The 15,701-nt window shown below is 34.7% G+C and overlaps 1 pseudogene; it reads right to left on the bottom strand.

Annotated features, from left to right (window-relative positions):
- LOC108661605 lies at positions 8,556-11,810 on the bottom strand (annotated as a pseudogene).

Raw genomic sequence — 15,701 nt, 5'->3', positions numbered from 1 at the left:
AAGCTGTCTTATGAAGAATTATGAAATAGACAGTATTCTTTTTAGAACCCTATGGCAGATCTTGATATGACTTTTGATCACATTTAGAGTAGCTAGCGTGGCGCCCGTTTCACCACAGAGTAGCTCTTTGCTTTGTGGTTGCACCTTGTTTTAGATGCGCACCAGATAGCTGTGTCTGAATGGAGTGCCGTGTGTTAGTGCCAGCCATGTGTGCTTAGAGTGTAGGAGGGGCCAAAGGCCGTTACCCTGCAGTGCTCCTTTCTGGGTTTTAGTCTCATGTTAATACTAGTCCAGTTTTGCAGGCTGTAACTCGCTGGAACAAGTCTCCCGAGCACTTGCATCTGTAATTCTGCCTTTTTTAAAAAAAAAAAAAAAACATGTAATCTGTATATGAGATCAAAACTTTGTGAGCATAACTTCAACTTATAAGAAAATTTGTTTTCAGTTAATAATGAGATCAAATTTTCTATTAAATTTTTTAAGGCAGTAATATAAATATACACATTAAACTTAGACTTTTTCATATTCTTAAAATATATTAACTTTAACACATAAATCAATAAGAGAGAATAACGTTTCCTCTGATATTTTATTAATTTTTAACATATGTATTTAATTTAAAATTAATGATCAATAAATAACTTTTCATTCTATTTAAATTCTCAATATATCTCAAAGTTAACATAGGGATGAATTATAACGAAGTGCATTGAACAGCTAGCTGATCTCTTCATCTTGAAATGCTAGGGCTATATATGTTCTCAAGAAGATGCATTAACAATATATATTTTTAATTAAAAAGGTTACCCTGCTTACATTTCAAACATAGTATATACCAGGCAGCTAGCTAGCTAGCTAGCTAGCTGGGTCTTGCAATATATTATTCCTTTCTAAGTTTAAAAAGATTAGTTGTCTTGTATGTGGCAGTTGTATGCTTAACATTGGTTCCCCATTTGCAAATCGTTCTCTCTCATCTCTGTTTTGTTTTCTGGAGTCTATGGAAGGCGTGCCTTTTCCAAGAGGCTTCTTCTATCCATACTTGTCCGCTCCCACGCCTTTTTCTTGTCTACTGCTGGTTTTAGTTGTCAGGGGATGTTGGATTTCCTTGTCTAAACACATTAATTCTCACTTCCAATCCCCACTTTGCAACTTTTTCATTTCATTTAGTTGCATATCCTAAGTAGTACAGCGCCAAGTGTTTCCTAGGCAGCTCAAAATAAAACAATTTCATCAACATTTATGCCTATATTCTTCTCTCATTTTAGGCAATGGTGTTGAAGAATTCATGAGTTTGACTCATCTCAAAGTCTTGGTCCTCCTGTGACATTTGCCCATGGTAGATTATGTAACCTAAGATATGATGCCTCACATCCTGCCCACCTCTTACTAGATGTGTGCATTGAATTTCTATAATTTACAATCTATATTTACAATATATACAATAATATCGATGTGCAAAAACTTTTAATTGACGAAACAGGACATATTCTTTGATTAAAATTTTAAATTAATTTTTTGTTTATTATAAATATTTTTGTAATAAGATTTATTTTATAAATGAAAGAAAATTTTAATTATATTGAATTACTGTCATTAAATTTTATCAAACAATTATAAAGTTAGAGTTAATGAATAACTTAATCTCACGCCGTTATATATATTGACAACCTTGATTTCAATATGATCCCAACCTTAGACTTGGGAATGGGATAAATGCTCATATTTTCTTTTGCCTGACAAGTAATAGGCTTTTGATCAAGCAATTTATAGAATATATAATGGCAATAGCCTTTTCAAGAAAATGTCTTTTGTTTCTTTCATTCATTTTAATGAATATTATATTTGTATTTTTTCAATTTATTAAACTACATAAAAATTGTAATTAATATTTATATATTCATATCTATAAATTCTTCAAGTTCATCGAGTGAAATGGAGCAACGTTCCCTATTATCACCCTCAAACCAATTGGGTGAGTTGGTCATTTTAGGCCTAGGATTATCACTTAGAAGCGGATCGGCAATAAAGTTTTGGACGGGTAACTAGGTGGACGACAATATCTTTTCCATGCGCTTTCCTCGTATCTATCTATGCACTTCCTACCAACAAAACATGTTGCACAGCGGAGAACGGCAATTGGATTGATATTTATTGGATTTGGATTGCTATTTATTGGATTTGGAGTATCAACTTTTGCAGAAGACCTTTTGACTAGAAATCTTAGCAATAGGAAGACTTCGTGTCTATGATTGATCAATTCTACTCGCACCCATTCGACCCATACAAAATTATTAGGAAAAACACTCCTAATGGCTCGCACTCGATTAATTCCTTTTTTAAGTCCTTTTATGCTTCTTCTCTTTTAACTCCGATAATATATGAAAGGTTATGTAGGTTGAGCTTAATGTCTTTAAAATTGAAATTTTTTATTGACAAATCGCCTTTGATAAAGCTGTAAATTTTTTTGGATAAATTTAAAATTTATTAATATAAAGAGATTACATTCATGATCTCCTTGAATCTCATCATCACAACTTTCATCACGATAGATTAAATTCACTCAATAAGTCTACTTAACATACATATCCAAGACACATTAACAAGTCCCCCCATTACAAACCCAACTAGTCCTTAATTACGTTAATAATTCCAAAATATAGAGCCCCCCCACCCCCCATGATACTTGAATTCCATGGCACTCACCTAGGTATGGGTCTTGAAAATACAGTCAACATGTTTCCTCCCTCATTTCTCAGAACCCCTTCCACCCCTCCCTTAATGAAAAGGGGAGTACCTGAGGCAAATTAATTCCCCGAAATGCCCTCCCAACTACTCCGAATTTATGGCCATCATGGGAGGCCTCCTCACCTTTTCCTTCATCCTTTTTGAGTTCTTTCACACTCTATTTCAAGGGCTAACAACCACTCTCTAGTCCTTTGGAGAATGATTCACGTCCCTAACTGCATTGAGGTCTGCAAAAACAACTTCAAAAGTTTTATCTTTCAAGCATGTTCTTCCACACCATACTGTAATGCCCACCAAGAGAGGGTTTTTATAATTTTTTTTCTTTACTCAAACAATCCATTTTATATATAGATAACAGCTTAATAGCTTCACAACTCATACTGTCATACATGAGCTGGAAAGTACATAGTTCTGAAAAATCATGTTGAACACGTACTTTAGTTTTCGACAAACTTAGTCTTTTCTTGTCTTTTCTCCGTCCTTATGTCAGATTTATTGGGTCTTACATTTAGTTTTTTGTAGCTAGCTAGTCAAATGTTGCTATTTTTAAATTAAATATGTCAAATCATCCGTTGTTCTTTTATTATTTTGTAACTGATAACAAGCAGTGTTAGTAGTGTGAATATAGAGTATATATGTTGCAAAACTTTTGGCTCGGTTCAGCTCATTCATGTAATTTTGAGGGGTATGCGTATGTTTTGCTCATGTGCATATGTCTGAAAATTATGGCTCAATACTTTTGTATATTGATCTATAGATGAGCCATTGGTTTCTCATATAAATGAACTCCTTTTGTAACTAGATTTGATCTTTTTGTAATTAAGCAGTATAATTAGTTTGTGTATTTTTTATACAAGTGGAAAGTTCATGATTTTTAATTACTAAAGAAAACCTTTAAAAGTACATTTTTAGTACAAATGAGGTTCTAAACAAAAAAATTGTAAAAATATCTATTTTTTTTAAAAATACTCTAACTACTCAAATTGTAAAAGTATTCAATTTAGTTCTTGTGTGACTAATTTATTCCTATAATATATATGTTTGATTAATCTAATTTTTGTACTTTACAATTTTACTCAATTTAATCCTTTAATTTACAATTTTGTTTAATTTAATCTTATGACATGACACAAAGAAATTGATGTGATAAAAAAATTTTTGAAAAAATTATTTTTTTTTTGTCTAACGCATCAACATCACTAATAGTCAATTTAGACAGAATTAGTAAAGCTACTCGATTGTATAAAATCTCAAGATAAATGACTAAATTAACTAATTTTAAGGTAGAAGTATTAAATTGACAAAAAATCTATAACACAAACACGTATGGGACACCTTGACCATTTATATAAATAAGAAAATGCTGACCTAATTAAATGAGAAAAGGACTCGCAGTTTTATCAGAAGGGGAATATTTTATTACCCTTTGCCAAGTCACTTTGAGTTTTCTAACAAGGAAAATTCCACTAATAATATGCTTGTGGTTTTATTATACCCATCTTGGTAGGAGTGAACGTACGGGTGCATTGTAACTTTAATCAGGCCAGCTTACTGCTGAATGCTAAGCTTCTTCTCCCCACAGTCCAACACCCTGCCGTGACATATCTACTGGTGATGACGATCAGGTAACTGTGATGATCCTTGGCACCTTTTTGCTTTGTTTTTATGTAACAAAGTCTGTTTTGTTTCCAGTAGCGGAAACCCCATCAGTAGAATTTTCCTTCCAGGAAAGTGTTTCTTTGAGTTTTAATACGTACTACACTTGTGTTAACTGTTGTTGGCAGTGCCTCTTTTAGCTTGATTTCTTTGTATTTTAATTTTCGTTTTCTTTTGTTTGCCTAAACAAAGCTGTTCATAATATATAATTTGGATCAAGGTCTGCTGCTAAAAATTTATGGTTCAAAATTAAATGCCATTGACATCGAGTCAAGTTTTCCTTAATTTTTTATTTTTTTAGAATTTTATAAGACATAATCTGATAAAAATAATACAGCCGAACCAACATTAATTCTTTTTCCCCTCAAAAAACTATATCCATAGCCACTGATCTATAGTTTGGGAGGCATAGCAATCGATTGGTGTTGCTTCCTTTTTATGGCATTTTATTATCTGAAATTTAATTTGCAGAAAGTTAGGTTTTTCTTTAAAGTTCCCTTAATGTACAGAAGGTAATTAACTTTTGAATTGTTTGTAACCCATAACTTTCCACTGTTTGCTCATATTTTAGTTTGAAGACACCATTTCCCTGGGAGTACTTTTTTAGTATTGCAGAAGGCATCTAACAACATTGCAAGTCATATACGGATATAGTTGAGTTTCTAGGTAGGTTAAGTCTCCTTTTGGAATAGGGTAGAACTATATTCTTCTCTTTCTTTTTTTATCTTTTATGCATTTTTTTTTTAATAATAATAGGAGAGGACATTGGTTTGAATCTAGAATTCTCTCCATGCTCAACCCCTGACTGCTAGAGTTCATGTCAATGCATCCCATCTCATGTGGTATAACTTTTAAGAATTAGGCTATTGTGTCTTGAACTGATGGTCGCTAGAAATAGTAACAAGAGATGGTGCAACCTGTTTTGGAGGTTCATTCTTGAGAATGATATACATGCATACATGCAATATATATCTAGAAACTTCATGTGTGGTCATGTGGCATCTGTACTCATTCGATCTGATATCTATGACACCATTCATTTGGTGAGAAACACTGTTTCTCTGTTTTCTAGGGAGTATCATATATAATCAGGTCTGAGGGATTCTGGGTTAAAGTGGGGACTACGAAGACGCATGGCTGATACATGAGTTGATTAATTAATTGCCACAAATTAAATCAAAAAGGTTGCTGATGATATTCTTTTTCTTTTACAAGGGACATGCTATATGTATATGATACTAGAGAGGATATGTGGTACTAAATATAGTTAATCTCTTTTTAGTTAGGTTTTAGAAATGTTTATTACAAAGAGGATTGATCAAGCAAGAGGGAGAGAAAGGTGAAGAAGAGGAATGGATCTTTTGTGAGTAGGTCAGGTTTTTCCTTGCTCAATAAACTGCAACTGTGGTTCGAAATAAATACCAAACTCTTCTATGTATACTGGATTTGCTAGGACAAAGGGAAAAATAACTTCAACACGAGATGAATGCATTGAGAAATATCATGCAAAGCAATGATCTGAACTTTCTGCTCCACTTTGTTCTTGAGTGAACTTGTTATTTGGTAGAATTTTGATAGAAACAATGGAAAGCTGACCATATAAAAGCTGAAACCTTACTGATAATAGAAGTTAATCACTTGCAGAAGAAGTGAATAGCAAATGCTATATGAGTGCCTTTGGGCACTTGGTAAGGTTATAGTATTTAGAGAAACACTTTCAATTCAATGTAGTGACTGACTGTGAATAAGGTGATTTCTCATGCATTGGATGAAGATATTCTTTCCAACTTAGAAGTCAGGACTCATAATTAGCATGCAAGGCCCTTTATTTATTCCTTGTATGCTGAAAATTAGATATAAGACATGACTAGTTTGTGTGCTTGAAATAATTATTAAATTTTAAGTGTAGGATTATAATTAAGCTCTGTGGTGCCCTTTACATGAAAAGTAGCATATACCTATTTATTAGCTAAGCATTATGTTGTTACTATAGTATTAGGGATAAAAAAGAGTTCTTGGTGAAATTCGAAGTCAAAAATCATTGAATTTTGGTGAAAGTAAATCGGCGTAAATATTAACAATAACACGATCAAAATCATGAATAACCCATTTCCCTTGAACAAGGATAAACCCTCTTGATCATTGTATTTTGACCAAATAGGATGGGATGTCAAGCAGTTACCAATTCTCCTTACCTACTCACAACATGACTCGAGATCCATTCTATATCAAAAACAGGCCATAATCTTTCAATAACTCTATCACTTCATTTCAACTCTGCAACTTTGCACATTCCGATCATTTTTCTTGCCATACGTATCTTTAAACAGCTTCCTAAATCTTTGACATTCCAGGATAGGATGCTAAATAATGGATGTAGTGCAATACTTTTGATTAATATTTGGTTGAATATTTGGCATTTGATATTTGATAACATATTATTGTTGAAATCTGGCGTAGAATAAAGTTAATGACGCCGGGGGGTTGTAAAGGCACCTAGGCGTTATGAAAAATACCAATCGTGGCGAGGTTGAAAACCCCACTAAGGTGAATCACCAATCTTGGCAAGGTTGAAAACCCCACTAAGGTGAAAAATAGCCAAAATCCCACTTTGGTTGGCTAGGCCAAAAATATTAAAACATCTTACTCTTTAAAAGAGCCTAAAGAAATAAGCACTCCTACTTAAGAAAATATTATTTATTAACTCTCAATTCTGAATGTCTCATAACTAAGCCTAAGGGTTCTATTTATAGTATTATAGGCCCAAATCCTAATAAAACTCTACTCCTAGTTATCTAATACAATTAGAATAATTAATAAGAGATTTAAATAATATAGGTGTTCTATTCCTAAATAGAACATGACTAGCTTAAAATCCTAACACAAGTAAAGGAAGAATTTTAATATACCTATAATTCTTAAATCAACTAAAATTAACAAAAATAAAATAAAATAAAATAAAATATAATCTTAAACGCTCCTACATCATTCTCTCTAAGTTGGAGAAAAATCGTCTTCAAGATCCATATCTTCATCATGTTCTCCATAGTAAGGTGAAAGATCAGCTACATTGAAAGTTGCAGAAACTTCATAATCTCCTGGAAGTTCAATCTTGTAAGCATTCTCATTAATACGTTCCAAGACTCGGAATGGTCCATCAGCTCGAGGAGATAGTTTTGCACGAGACTTAGGAAAATGTTCTTTCCTTAAATGAATCCATACTAAATCTCCTTTTTTAAAACTAGCTGGCTTTTTGTGTTTGTTGGCTTGCTTTTGGTATCTATCATTCTGACGATTAGTCTTCTCTCGAACTTCTTCATGAAGCTTCTTGATTTGCTTAGCACATTTTTCAGCATCAGCACTAAATTCACAAGTAGTTGGTAATGCAGGAAGGTCCAAAGGACTAAGAGGTCGTTTTCCATACACTACTTCAAATGGACATCTTTCAGTGGTTTGGTTCACAGAGTTATTATAAGAAAATTCTGTTTGTGCTAATACAAGATCCCATTGGCGAATGTGTTTACCAACAAAGCTTCGTAATAAGTTTCTCAAACTTTGTTGACTACTTCTGTTTGACCATCCGTTTGAGGGTGACTTGCTGAACTAAATTGTAAATGAGTTCCCATTTTCCTCCAGAGGGTTCGCCAGAAATGACTCATGAACTTCACATCTCGATCTGAAGTGATGGTTTTTGGAATTCCATGAAGACGCATAATTTCTTTGAAGTACAAATCAGCTATGTGAGAAGCATCATCAGTTTTATGGCATGGCACAAAATGAGCCATTTTGGAAAATCTATCGACGACTACCATTACAGAGTCCTTTTGCCTTTGAGTTCTTGGTAAACCCAAAACAAAATCCATACTTATATCTACCCAAGGAGCTTCAGGAATGGGTAATGGTTTATACATACCAGTGTTTTGATTTCCAAGTTTGGCAATATGGCAAATACGACACCTTTGAATATGTCGGATGATATCTCGTTCCAGCTTAGGCCAATAAAACTTTTCTTTCACAAGAGCCAATGTTTTGTCTCTCCCAAAATGTCCAGCTAATCCTCCATTATGAGCTTTCCAAATAATAGATTGGCGTAAAGAACATTGAGGGATGCATAGTTGGTTACCTTTAAAAAGATATCCTTCTTGCTAATAAAATTATCGATAAGGATGTTGGGAACTGGTCTTCCATATCTCACTAAATTCAGGATCTTTCTCATACAATTCTTTCACAACTTCAAAGCCAACAACCTTTAATTGTAAAGTAGAGAGGAGAGTAAGGCGACGACTTAAGGCATCAGCTACTTTGTTTTGTGCACCTGACTTGTGCTTGAGGAGAATTGGAAAAGCTTGAAGAAACTCACTCCAAGCTGCATGTTGTCGATTAAGCTTGTGTTGGGAGTTAAGGTGTTTGAGGGTTTCATGGTCAGAATACAAGATGAATTCTTTTGGCAATAAATAATGGCTCCAATGATCAAGGGCTCGAATAACAGCATAAAACTCTTTATCATATGTTGAGTACTTCAATCTTGCATCATTGAGTTTCTCACTAAAAAAAGCAATTGGTCTTCCTTCTTGAGAAAGAACAGCACCAATACCAACATTAGAGGCATCACAATTAACTTCAAACACCAAATCAAAGTTCGAAAGTGCAAGCATTGGAGCTTTAGTAATCTTTTCTTTCAATTGCTCGAAGTTATGTTGTGCCTTGGTACTCCATATAAAACTATCTTGTTTGAGGCATTTAGTAAGTGGAGCAGCAACAGAACTAAAGTTTTTGATGAAACGTCGATAAAAAGAGGTCAATCCATGAAAGCTTCGAACATCATGAAGTGACTTCGGAACTGGCCAATTGACAATAGCATCAACTTTGCTTTGGTCCACTTCAATCCCTTGGTTTGAAACAACATATCCCAGGAAAATAACTTTGTTGATCATAAATTCACACTTCTTTAAGTTAGCAAAAAGCTTTTGCTCTCGAAGTACTTCAAATATCTGCTGTACATGTTCCAGATGTTCTTTCTGACTCTTACTATACACCAAAATATCATCAAAATAAACCACAACAAACTTTCCAATAAAAGGACGGAATACCTGGTTCATTAGGCGCATAAAGGTGCTGGGTGCATTAGAGAAGCCAAAAGGCATAACTGTCCATTCATATAGCCTATCATGAGTTTTGAATGCAGTTTTCCATTCATCTCCAGGTCGCATTCAAATTTGGTGATAACCACTACGCAGATCGATCTTGGAAAAGATAATAGCACCATGTAATTGATCTAACAAATCATCAAGTCTAGGAATGGGAAAACGATACTTGATGGTGATTTTGTTCATGGCACGACTATCAATGCACATACGTCATGTTCCATCTTTTTTTGGAACTAATAAAGCAGGAACAGCACAAGGGCTAACGCTTTCTCTTACCAGGCCTTTTTCCAAAAGTTGTTTGACTTGATGTTGTAACTCCTTATGCTCTTGCGGACTCATGCGATAACCAGGCTTGTTTGGAATTATAGAACCAGGGATGAAATCAATGGCATGCTGAATATCTCGCATTGGTGGTAGTCCATGGGGTATCTCTTCAGGTACAACATCACAAAACTTTTCAATTATGGGTTTGACATCTTTGGACAATGGTGAAGATACTTCATTCTCCTCACAAACTAATAAGAGGTATAAAAGACTTAACTTATTAAAAGCTTTGTTTAAACCAGACATAGTGATGAGTGCTTTATTTTTCTCTTGTTTTTTTGGGTAATCTTCTGGCTTTAATGGAGTCAACATAATTTTTGCTCCATCCTTAATGAAGAAATAAGTATTTTTGTATCCATCATGGTGAGCTCGATGATCATATTGCCATAGGCGTCCTAACAACAAGTGGCATGCGTCCATTGGAATAACATCGCACCAAACTTCGTCTTCATACTTATTTCCAATAGAGAATTGAACACAACAACGCTTTGTTACCTTAACTTCGTTTCCTTTTCTCAACCATTGTAGCTTGTAAGGATGAGGATGTACTTCAGTTTGAAGTTTCAACTTTTCCACCATGTAGTTGGCAATAACATTTTCACAGCTTCCACTATCAATAATGACATTACAAACCTTCCCTTGGGATGTGCACCTTGTATGGAATATATTATGACGGAGCCAACTTTCATCTTCTGTCATCATAGCAGTGTTAAGGTTACGACGTACAACAAGAGCTTCTCCATGGTCAGCAGAGACTTCTTCTATCTCTTCATTATTGAATATTTCTAGCTCATCATCTACTTCTTCTAGGCTAGGTTCTTCCATGANATCTTCTGTCATCATAGCAGTGTTAAGGTTACGACGTACAACAAGAGCTTCTCCATGGTCAGCAGAGACTTCTTCTATCTCTTCATTATTGAATATTTCTAGCTCATCATCTACTTCTTCTAGGCTAGGTTCTTCCATGACTTCTTCTTCAACTAAAGAGATAATTCTTCGATTTGGACAATCAGAAGCAATATGCCCAAATCTTTGGCATTTGAAGCACTTTTTGTTGACATTAGGAGCACGAGTAAAAGTAGTCTCTTTATGATTTAGAGTTTTGGAAGAGTTTACCTTTGGAGGTGGAATGGTTGCCGAACTCTGTCTCCCACGATTTGAAGTGGAATCTTTCTGTCTAGATGAACTCATTGAGCTTTTTCGTAATTGTTGTTTCTTAACCTTTAATGCTAATCTGATGACATCATTTAGGTTCCAATATGGTTGTAGTTGAACAACATCTGCAATTTCAACATTAAGACCCCCAAGATAACGAGTTACAGTTTGTTCTTCAGGCTCATGGACATCGCACTTCATGTGAAGTTGCTCAAACTCCATTGTATATTCTTCCACTGTCATTGTTTTTTGTCTCAAGTTATGAAATTTGATAAAAATTTCATGTCGATAATGCTCAGGAAGGAACTTACGCTTGAGTTCTCGATACATCTTATCCCATGTTCTGATCTTGTAGCGGCCTTCTCTTTCTCGTTGTCTTTTGAGATTTTCCCACCAAATAGAAGAGTGTTTCTTCAATTTAATTGCCACAAGCTTCACACGTTTTTCATCGGGAATATCTTTGAGCTCAAAAACTCTTTTTACTGTATAGAGCCAGTCAAGGAAGTCATCAGGATGAATTCTTCCTTCAAACTCAGGAATGTCGACTTTGATTCTTAAATCTCTGGCAGCAGCAGTTCTTAGGCGATGAATAGGTACTTCTTCATCAGAAGACGAATTTTGATGAAACGGGTTGGTGTCATTCTCTTCATCACTAGAGTTGCTATTGTTTATTTGAGCATCACGTCTTGCGAGTTGCTCTTGTAATTCTTGAATTTGCTGACATAGTTCTACAATCTCAATCTCGTGATCATCTCTTTGACGATTTTGACGTCTTGACGGCATTTTATTTTATGGTGATGATGTTATGGTGATGTAGAAAAAAAAAGATGATGATATAACTATAAAGCAATAAAATTACCCGTACAGGGAATATCGAAACTTGACAGCGAATCTGAACTTATGCAGCGAATAATAATCCTCCCGCTCTGATACCAAACTGACGTCGGGGCGTTATAAAGGCACCTAGGCGTTATAAAAAACACCAATCGTGGCGAGATTGAAAACCCCACTAAGGTGAATCACCAATCTTGGCAAGGTTGAAAACCCCACTAAGGTGAAAAATAGTCAAAATCCCACTTTGGTTGGCTAGACCAAATATATTAAAACCTCTTACTCTTTAAAAGAGCCTAGAGAAATAAGCACTCCTGCTTAAAAAAATATTATTTATTAACTCTCAATTCTGAATATCTCATAACTAAGCCTAAGGGTCCTATTTATAGTATTATAGGTCCAAATCCTAATAAACTCTACTCCTAGTTATCTAATACAATTAGAATAATTAATAAGAGATTTAAATAAAATAGGTGTTCTATTCTTACATAGAACATGACTAGCTTAAAATCCTAATACAAGTAAAGGAAGAATTTTAATATGCCTATAATTCCTAAATCAACTAAAATTAACAAAAATAAAATAAAATCTTAAACGCTCCTGCGTCAGTTAATTAATAGGTATCATGTTTAGAGAGGCAGGCTGGACATGAACATTCTCTATCATCCAATCCAAACAAACCAAATTAATGCAGAAACATATATATTTTGTATGCTTTAAGAAAAATGTTGCTTGTTTCAGTTCATGGTCTCTTTTTAAGTAGTGGCTCCTAAGATGGTGATTTCAATTCAATTCATACTCTTTGCTTTGATCTTTCCTTCATCTATTTTATTTAGATAACTAGTCACAGGAAAATTACGTAGGATCTAAAGACGAGTAGGAATAGAGGTTGCTTTCTTGGAAGATGGTTAGGAATTGCATGGAGAACTCTGATTTACATACATTATATTTAACCAGAAGAATCAGGCAGCGTTATGATAGCTTGGTGCAGAAAAAAAAATGGCAGTACACAAAACATGAAGCCATTCTGAAGAATTAGGCAGAAAGTCCTGGCCTCTTGTGAGTGGCACCGATGCTGTTGATTTGAAACGACAGAGTGTTATGTTTGGTATATATGCGTTAAACATGTTTCAAATGTATGTAATGGTGATGCTAATGTCAACAAACATATGACTCTTTCACTTCTGAAACTGTAACTTGCATATATATTATGCAGTTGTTAGTGAGAAGGATAGATCGTCAAAATGCTCTACTTTTAGTTAAAGCTTGGACTTGTGGCGGGATGAATACCTTCATTTGATACATGCTTACTTTCTTGTTTTGATCTTCAAGTTTTTAACTTGGAAATTTTGTATTCTGCTGGAACTATTAATGACAGTCATTTATAATCAGAAAGAAGTCAGTTTCTCGAAATATTCAGGTGGAAATCCTGCTTCATCTTCAAGTTTAAACTATCGTTCTTCCCACTGGGTGGCTGGAAAATTATCTATGCTCTGCATAGCCCCTACTCTCTACTTGTATTTCTGCTAACTCTTTATGTTCTGAAATCATAATTGAACTTGTAAGTTTAGTTCCTTACAAGGACCATCCTCTATCTTCCATTTTTGCTACTGTCTGAAATTTTTAAAATACTTAACCATTTACTGTTGCTTGTGTTGCAATGCAGTATTTGAGTGATTCCAAATACTACCATTTCCAACCCCAATCAGGCGGCTTAGAAAAACTATTTAATTAAAAAATCAGGACAGTTATTGATGTGAAGTTTATCAGAATTATCAGTTGAGTTCTTTGAGAGCAAAGGTTGTGATGAGGCATATTTATTGAATGATGAAAAACACAGTTGTGTCTAGCCACATCTGTGCAGGTGTGTTTCTCAGCTAGTTGATGCACCTTATTCTTAGGCATGAGGCTGAGGCTGGAACCTTAAAAACTAAAACTCAGAGTTGTATGCTTTGCGAATTGCTGTAATGGTTTGCATGCAATTCATGTTTTCGATTTTTCTCTTCCTTTTTCCACTCAATAAAGAGCATATATACAATATATATATATATATATATATATATATATAATAATTCTTCTCCTGAAATTTTCCAAATGTGCTGGCTACATATCAGACTTGGCTAGAGGGCTATTCAGACCGATATTATTGAGACTAACGCTTATATTATAGTGTTCGACCTTAGCCCATGAAGTCTATTCCTCTAGCAGGAATGTGCGACAATGCAGACTAATAAAGGATATGCATCTGTGAAGTATGTACTTTCCAGATCAGAATTGAGGACAAATCTTCAATTTTGATGAGAAAACGTTGTTCCAATGGGTCCACTTCATTCTGAAACCTATACGGAACCAACATCAGTGATATTCAATTGCCAGAATAAAAAGGTCGTTATCCTTCTGCACTCTATCTCAATCCAAAAATTTTAGTATTAATCTTAGTATATTCGGGAAGACTCCTCCCTGGATGCAAAATGGAGATTGACAAAGAGTAATTGTTAAGGTAGAATGGAAGAGAAGACAAGTGTCAAGCATTAAGAAGTCCGAATTCAAAGACTCGGAAGACAAGCAGAAAAATTACAGAAATTTTCTGTATCTGGTGCATGAGAAGGATGTGAAACTGGAGTTTACTGCTGATTTGTTAAGTGATAACTGCCTAGGAAATGACAACAATAGTCATCTAATTATTTTTCTCATATGTATGGCACTGAAGAAGGACTTTTCTTGTATATTCATACGCACGGTCCTGCACAAAAAATTGCTGTCGCGGACGTATTGTTATTATCAAATTTTGAAAAAGGAAAAGAATGACCTTGGCTTCATATATATAGGATTAAGAGATGCATCAAAGGCATTAAACCACCTAGGTGACAGCAGAAGCAGTGATACTAATCTAAAACCAGTTAAACTTGTTAATGTCTCTACACTTTGAAGAAACAAACCGCATCAGAGCATTGGCAGTAAAACATCCCAGGAATATGTTTGGTTAATTTAGCTTCTGATACATGGTATTTCGCCCGACACATGACTTTGCTTCCAATATGAAACCTTTTACCTGTGTTTATCATATAACTTTCAGGAAACAATGCTACTTTCAAAATGTTGGTGGTATTTAATCTGCAATCAAGCTGTCGTATAGAGTTGTCCACAATGCCGTTTTCATTCCTTATTATGTTTTTCATTTTAAGTTGTTATTTTTACTATTTATTGCTGAAGTCTGTAGGGTGTATTTTTGGTTTTGACTAAAACTACACCGTTTAGGGAGTTTGTTAGTATTGGTGCTAGAGAATATTCCACAAAATTCCAGCACTCTTTGTTTTTGGGGAATTCCAGATGTTTCCTTATGATATTTGTCCTTTTCTTTATCTTTCTCTCTCATCCAACTGTTTGTAAGGAATACAATTTCTCCAGCTAATGATACGGTTGCCAGGCTATTGTTTTGTGTGGCAAATATTGTCTCTCTCACTCTGCTCGATTTTTTCCTTTCCCTGTTCTTCAATGAAAACCGCTGTCATGTTTTTCCAAAGTTTTGAGATGGTATCAGTGCTTATATCGGGTCTTAAGGGATTGTTTCTTTGTTATTTCCTTTCTTAACTCTCACTATTTTGCTCATCTTTCTGTGTTAGCCTCACTGATGGCTTTATCTGGTTTCAATACCTCAGCTCCACCAATATTTACTAGTGAAAATTATGCAATCTGGTCTGTGAAAATGAGGTCCTACCTCAAAGCTTTTAGTCTCTGGGAAGCAATGGAGATTGGAGAAGAACCAGTACAGAGACATGCCAACCCCACCTTGGCACAGATTCGACAATTTGAAGAAGACAAAGTTAAAAGGTGTAAAGCTTT

The sequence above is a fragment of the Theobroma cacao genome, chromosome 4 (genome assembly GCF_000208745.1).
Source record: "Theobroma cacao cultivar B97-61/B2 chromosome 4, Criollo_cocoa_genome_V2, whole genome shotgun sequence".
Lineage (NCBI taxonomy): Eukaryota > Viridiplantae > Streptophyta > Magnoliopsida > Malvales > Malvaceae > Theobroma > Theobroma cacao.
Note: the sequence above shows the minus strand (reverse complement) of the source record. Positions and strands in the feature narration are given on the sequence as shown.